Raw genomic sequence first — 8,104 nt, 5'->3', positions numbered from 1 at the left:
GTATAGCTCAGTGGATTGAGCTCGGGCTGGGAACCAAAGTGTCCCAGGTTCGATTCCCAGCCAGGGTACATGCCTGGGTTGCAGGCCATAACCCCCAGCAACCGCACATTGATGTTTCTCTCTCTCTCTCTCTCTCTCTCTCTCTACCTCCCTCCCTTCCATCTCTAAAAATAAATAAATAAAATCTTAAAAAAAACTTAAATAAAAAAGACCTTGAAATGTCTTTAAAGAGAAGTGAATGTTTCTTTTACATCTCTACAAAATATGTGCTACATAATAATTTATTTATAAATAATTACTTATAAATACTTAATTCAATAATTATTTATATTTATATAATTGTGTGTATAATTATATTTATAAATAATTGTGTATATTTAGAATTATAATATAAATTATATATAATTACATAAAATGTAGTATTTAAATGTAAAATAAATTATATTTATAAATTATAAAACAATTATTGTGTATATTTATAAATAATTATATTTATCTTTTTGGTAAAATTTACCATCTTTATTACATTTTCGTAAATGATTATTTAATATATACATAAACTGTAAAAATAGTATCTAGGTGCCCCTTTTCTGGTTATTAAAGATCAAAATAAACAATTAATAATTTTTATATGTGATAACATATATTTACACATATGTTGAGCCTATTCCTAGTTGCTGTGAAAATAGTTTTTTACTACTCAGGGAACTACATCCCACTATAGAACTCATGTGAGATTCCTCTAGTATTTCAGTGATAAATTCCACTTATGGTCCTTGTAAGTATATTAGAAATATACTTACATTCATATCATTTGGAATTCTATTGTAACATCTTTGATATGTTTATAGGTAAAAAATAAAATCTCCTAAATTAGAGAAAAATAAAAACAAATACTATGTTGACTTAGATTAATATTAATATCATCAGCTACTATTCCTGATTTCTTTCCTCCTGACTTATTTTGCATCAAGGATTGAAATATATAAGAAATGCGAAGTTTTATATACATACAAGTTTCATGCTTGTTTTTGAGTATTTTTATTCAATGGAAAAAAAAATTCCTTGCCCATCGTGAATATGTACAGCTTTCAAATAAAACATTAAGGTTATGTGTGATTTATCCTAAACAAATTCTATACATTAATGGTAATAAAACTAATGCCTAATAGAACTTGCTTCAATTTTATGGATGTTCTCTATCTGCTCTGTCCAACACCATAGCCACTAGTCACATTCACATGTAGCTTTTGTGTATTTGAGTTTGTCCAGTATAACTGAGGAACTGAACTCTTAACTTCTATTAATTTTAATAAATTTAAAATTAAGTAGCTATATGTGGCAGTGGCTGTCACAATGGATAGTATATTTTATATATGTATATATAGTTTTATTTTCAATGCTTCCACATTGATAGTTGGGGGAAATAAGAAAGGGACTTGAAAATCATAAAACATCCAACACACATAGTACAACCTTTTACATAAACACTTATACTTAGTACAGAAATTCTGTAACACACAGTGATGTTTATCACAAACAAAAATGAAATTCACTTTGAACAATAACTCTGCTACTTCAAGTGTTTACACTGTCTTCCAAGCTACTCTGATATGATATGCTTTTTGTATATTACATTGGGTTGGTTAGAAGACATTAAATGTAGTCACTGATAGAAACTTGTAATATTAAAAATTATTTCAGTTCTGAATAAATAGCATTACTTGCCTACAATTTTAAAAAATGATTCAGGAGCTGCCATCAACTCTGCTATGCCCACTAATGTCTGCTACACTACCCTGGGTTCCACAAAATTAGTGACCTGAGGGACTCAACTAACAGTAGTGAAGATTCCATAACTAATATTCTTATCCAGAGATTTGTTAAAGAAGCTGTAGTTTCTTTCATTTACATGCTAGTGTTTGTCGTAGTTGCTTGTTTTGCTTTGTTTTCCTTTTTCACTTTTTAAAATTGCTGTCAGGATCCCATTTTCATGATAGTAGATTTTTAAAAAATATATGTGTTCCCAGGAAAACTGGAGAATCTGTTCGCCATTGTTTCATTTACTCAATTCTAAAGTTTGTCACTTCATGGTATCCTTCTATAGCTTTGCTATAAGCACCAAAGTGGAGAAAAGAAAGAAAAAAGAAAATCCAATAAAAATGTCATTATCTCTTGAACAAATCTTGAAATATTATAAAGTAAAAAGTATTAATCCTTCCTAGTACAAATATTAATTTCAGGTAATAATTAAAAGTACTAATTACAAATAGGAATTCAATTAATCCTCAACACTCTGACATAGTTGTGATTATTCTTCCAATGTTATAGCTTAGAAAGCTAAAGTGCAAAACTTGCCAACAGTAACCCAGACAGCAAGTGATAAAACAGGGACCAGATCCCAGAACGTCTAGACCCCAAAGGTGGGCCATTAATTTCTGTGCTGCTTCTCTTGTAATCACTGAAAGTTAACCCCAATATATACAAGTATGCACATATATAGTTGCCTATATTTGTGGTTCCAGGCAAAATTTATCTAATTCTATAAAATTAAGCTCAAGTAACAGAAATTTTTTAATTTTTAAAAAATTTTATTATGCTTTTCCATTACCATTTAGTACCCTTATCTCTCCCTCCCCCTGCAATCACCACACTGTTGCTCATGTCCCTGAGTCCTTTTTCCTTTTTGCTCAATCCTGCCACCCCCTAACCTTCCCGCATTAGCTGTCATATATCTACGAGTCTTTTTTTATTTATTGATTTTAGAAAGAGAAGGGAAGGGAGAAAGAGAAACATTGATTTGTTGTTTCACTTATTTTTTAAAATTTTAATAGTTCATTTTTACTGTATTTTTCCATTACCAGTTATCCCCTTGCCTCCCACCCCCCCACAACCCCCACACTGTTTGTCCACGTTCCACTTATATGAGTATATGCATTCATTGGTTGCATCTTGTATGTGCCCTGACACAGGATTGAACCCACAACTTTGGTGTATCAGGACAACATGCTGACCAACTGAGCTACCCAGCCAGGGCAAGTCATGGAATATTTTTAGTGAATCTACTTCCCAACTGTGACTCAGTTTCCAAATAACCTCATGCTTTTTCTCATGGTCCACCATTTACTCATTTGTGAGTCTTGCAGGATACTTTTTCACTTTTTTTCCTAAAATCTTTCTCTTGGATAGCACCTGCCTTCTAATGTAACTAATTCAGCTAATATGTTTTGCATTGCATGTGGAGGGAGATTAAAGCGATGAGCAAAACAGACAAAAGCATGCTCATATAGAACTTACATTTTTAGAGTTAATATGTATTAAGTGCTTATCCTGTGTCTCACAATGGTTCTAAATTCATTATATAAGTTAGGCCATTTAATATTCATAGCCCTACAAGGGAGGTACTCTTTTGTCCCCATTTTAACAAATGATGAAAATGAAACATATAGGTTATATGCTACTAAGGGGTGGGGCAATGATTCTTACATTTTAGAAAAGTGCTTTATCTGTTCTTTGTAATGCAGGCAGGATTATAACCAGAGAGAAGAAAAAGGAGTTTGGGGTGGTAATTCTGGAGTGAGGTAATAGTGGTTTTTCTTAGAGTGGTGATAGAGAGGAAGAAATGGATGGATTTTTCCTTATATTTTGAAAGTAGAAAGTATAGGACTTCTTAATAATTTGGATATTGTTAGCGAATAGAAATGGCTCAGGTGTCTAAATATGCAGAAAAAACACCTATTCAAACATAAATTTAGCTATTAAAAAAGACTTTGAAACAATGTTTCCAGCTTCTGCACTATACATTTTCAGAAGGAAAAGTCATTTTTTACAATCTAAAATTATACCTAGATTCTGCCTCCATTCTTCTTCAAGAAAATTAGCTCAAATTAGTGTGAATATTTAAATTAAAAATTCATTGTTTATTATTCTATATTTTTAACTTTAAAGATATATAATAAAGTTGATATTTAAGAATTAGAGTATAGCCTTACTTTTATAAAAGTTAGAAAAATTAAATTGAACCTGATATGAATTAGTCATGTCATATAAGATTTATCAAGACATTCACTATCTATAGTATTATGTTTGTTGTGGCTCAACATAAACTCTTATACTGAAATAATTATTGTTCCAAAGCCAGTTCTGAGTTTGTCATGTATTTATCAATTAAACAGACTAAGCAATCTACATTCATTGTATTTAAGACCATGCCAAAATTGAGGTACTCAAATCCTCATTGAAAAATTTCCCAGATCTTCAGCCATAGGAAAAACAAAAGAGTATTATATGAAACGCTAAAACTCTGTGTGAGTATAAAGACTTTTTCACAAATGTACTAGATGTGACTAAGAATACTTTTTTAAAAGAAAAAACTCAAGGATGAAGTATCTATGAGTATTTTATCCCCTTGAAATTATGAAAATAGTAACATTTTCATGCCAAAAATCTAAAGGACATTTGAATAAATTGACATGTTTTATTACAAATTTAGAACATATTTTTCTTTCTAAAAAAGTTACTCTTTTTAATTAATTAATTATTATTTCATTGTTGTTCAAGTACAGTTGTCTCCATTTTCACTCGACCACTGTCCCCCACCCCACCCATCCTCACCTCCCACCTTCTAACCTACCCCCTTTGTCTTTGTCTATGTGTCCTTTATACATGTTCCTAGATGGCCCTTCCCATATTTCCCCCCATTATCCCTCTCTTCTCTCCTCTCTGGTTACTGTAAGTTTGTTCTTTATTTCAGTGCCTCTAGTTGTATTTTGCTTGCTTGCTTCTTTGTTTTGTTGTTTAGGTTCCACTTATAGGTGAGATCATATGGTATTTGTCTTTCACTGCCTGGATTATATCACTTAGCATAATGCTCTCCAATTCCATCCATGCTGTTGTAAAGGGTAGGAGTTCCTTCTTTCTCTCTGCTGCATAGTATTCCATTGCATAAATGTACCCCGGTTTTTTGATCCACTCATTTATTGATGGGCACTTGACTATTTTAAATTAGGCTGCTATGAACATTGAGGTGCATAGGTTCTTTTGAATTGGTGTTTTAGGATTTTTAGGGTATAATCACAGCAACAGATTTCCTGGGTCTAAAGTCAGTTCCATTTTTAATTTTTTGAGGAAATTCCATACTGTTTTCCACAGTGGCTGCACCAGTCTGCATTCCCACCAACAGTGAACTAGGGTTCCCTTTTCTCCACAACTTCTCCAACACTTGTTTGTTGATGTGTTTATGATGGTCATTCTGACTGGTGTGAAGTGGTATATCATTGTGGTTTTAATTTGCATCTCCCTGATAACTAGTGGTGCTGAGCATCCTTTCATATGTCTCTGGGACTTCTGTATGTCCTCCTTAGAGAAGTGTCTATTCAGGTTCCTTAACCAATTTTTACTTGGATTGTTTGTCTTCCTGGAGTGGAATCATGTGAGTTCTTTATAAATTCTGGAGATCAATCCCTTCTCCGAGGTATCCTGGCAAATATTGTTGGAAACTGCTCTGCCTTGTTTCAGCTGTAACCCCCCAATGGCTAAGGCTGAGTGAGCAACCTTTGGACCAGAAGTCACTAAGGAGACAAAGCTTATCTTCCTGGCAGGAGTGCCACTTCTGCTCCTTTTACTTCACCCATAACTGGCCTCCAATGACTGATCAGTTAGCCAATGACAGGTAAGATTCCCCAAGGGGAGAACAACCTAAGACAATCACAATCACGTGGAGGCCTTCAGGGAAGGACTTGGGGGGCTATGGAGAAAGGGGGTGATGGATCCTCACCCCTTGGCTTTGACAAAGCCTGACTCCTCATTCTGTCTGTGAGAAGTCTCCTAATCTCTTGGCTGCCCTACTTCCCCTGCCTGATTTAAGCCTGAAACAATGACAGAGGGCATTTCCTGTGCTGGAAAGGGCGGGTTCCCTGGATGATCAGGCCTAAGAAAGACTATGTAAAATCCTGTGAAATCTGTTTTTTTTTTTTTTTTAGAATTTTCTCAATTAAATGACAAGGGTCCAAACAAGAAGTGAGTTTGTTCCTCAGTTTTACGGCTCTTTAGCTATCTGACCCTGACTCAAAATAGGCCCTCAGAGTTGTTATCTATTGTTTGATCCTTACTGCCTGACAATGATTAACGAGCTTTACCTGTATTCTTGTGCAAAATGAATCTAATATATAAGCCCATTGAGGAAAAGGCTCTTAACCCTTCTCCTTTGAGAGATCAGCCACCTTTCCTCCCCAAGCAGATCATGTCTTGGTAGACTTATTCTCATCTGTGGCGATGGCGGGGGGAGGGGGGGGTCCTGCAGGTGGAGCCCCTCCAAAATATATTTTCCCATACAGCTGGTTCCCTTTTCATTTTGCTGATGTTTTCTTTAGCCGTGCAGAAGCTTTTTAATTTGATGTATTCCCATTTGTTTATTCTTTCTATTATGTCCCTTGTTCTAAGGGATTTATCAGTGAAAATATTGCTGCATGGAATATTTGAGATTTTCCTGCCTATGTTCTTCTGTAGGACTCTTATGGTGTCACAACTTATATTTAAGTCTTATATCCACTTTGCATTTATTTTTATGCATGGTGTAAGTTGGTGATTGAGTTTCATTTTTTTGCATGTTGCTGTCTACATCTCCTAGCATCATTTGTTGAAGAGGTTACTTTTACTCCATTTTATGCTTCTGCCTCCTTTGTTGAATATTAATTGACCATAGAGACTTGGGTTTATTTCTGGGCTCTCTATTTTGTTCCATTGGTCTATGTGTTTGTACTTATGCCAGTGCCAGGCCATTCTGATTTGAGTGGCCTTGTAACATAATTTGATATCAGGTATTGTGATCCCTCCTACTTTGTTCTTCTTTCTCAAAATTGCTGCAGCTATTTGGAGTGGTTTATGGTTCCATAAAAATTTTTTAAATGTTTGTTCTATATCCATGAAATATGTCATTGGTATTTTAATAAGGATTGAGTTGAATCTATAAACTGCTTTGGGTAGTATGGATATTTTGATGATGTTAATTCTTCCAATCTATGAACACAGTATATGCTTCCATTTATTTGTATCCTACTTAATTTACTTCTTCAGTGTTGTGTAGTTTTCTGAGCATAGGTCTTTCACCTCCTTGGTTAGGTTTATTCCAAGGTACTTTATTTTTCTTGTTGCTATAGCAAATGCAATTTTCTTTCTCATTCTCATTGATGGTGTATAAAAATGCCTTTGTTTTCTGAATATTGACTTTGAATCCTGTTGTTTTGCCAAATTTGCATATTAGATCAAGTAGTTTGTTGGTGGAGTCTATAGGATTTTCTATGTATACTATCATATCATCTGCAAACAGTGACAGTTTTATTTCCTTCTTTCCCATCTGGATGCCTTCTATTTCTGCTTATTGTCTCATAGCTGTGGCTATGACTTCCAATACTATGTTGAATAGAAGTGTTGAAAGCAGAAATCCTGTTTTGTTCCTGATCTTACTGGGAAAGCTTTTGGTTTTTGCCCGCTGAGTATGATGTTGGCTGTAGGTTTCTGGCATATGGGCTTTATCATGTTGAGAAATGCTCCCTCTACTCCCACTTTGTTGAGTGTTTTTATCATAAATGGGTGTTGTACCTCATCAAATACTTTTTCTGCATCTATTCATATGATTATGCGATTTTTTTCTTTTGTTTATAGGATATATTACATTTCTTGAGTTGTGAATATTGTACCACCCTTGCAATGCTGGGATGAATCCCACTTTATCATGATGTATGATCTTTTTAATGTATTACTGGATTCAGTTTGCCAATATTTATTGAGGATTTTAGCATCTATGTTCATCAGCAATATTGGCCTGTAGTTTTCTTTCTTTCTTGTGCCTTTATCTGGTTTTGAGATTAGGATGATGCTGGCTTTGTAAAAAGACTGTGGGAGAAAATCCTACTCCTTGGATTTTTTTGAATAGTCTGTGAAGGATAGGGGTTAGCTCTTCCTTAAATGTTCTGTAAAATTCTCCTGTGAAACCATCTGGACCTGGGCTCTTGTGTGCCAGGAGTTTTTGATTACTGCTTCAATTTTATCAGCTGTTAGTGGTCTGTTTGGGCTTTCTGCTTCTTCTCCATTCAGTTTTGGGAGA

The sequence above is a fragment of the Phyllostomus discolor genome, chromosome 2, assembly GCF_004126475.2.
Source record: "Phyllostomus discolor isolate MPI-MPIP mPhyDis1 chromosome 2, mPhyDis1.pri.v3, whole genome shotgun sequence".
Lineage (NCBI taxonomy): Eukaryota > Metazoa > Chordata > Mammalia > Chiroptera > Phyllostomidae > Phyllostomus > Phyllostomus discolor.
The sequence above is the reverse complement of the archived record's forward strand: the minus strand, read 5'-3'. Positions refer to the sequence as shown.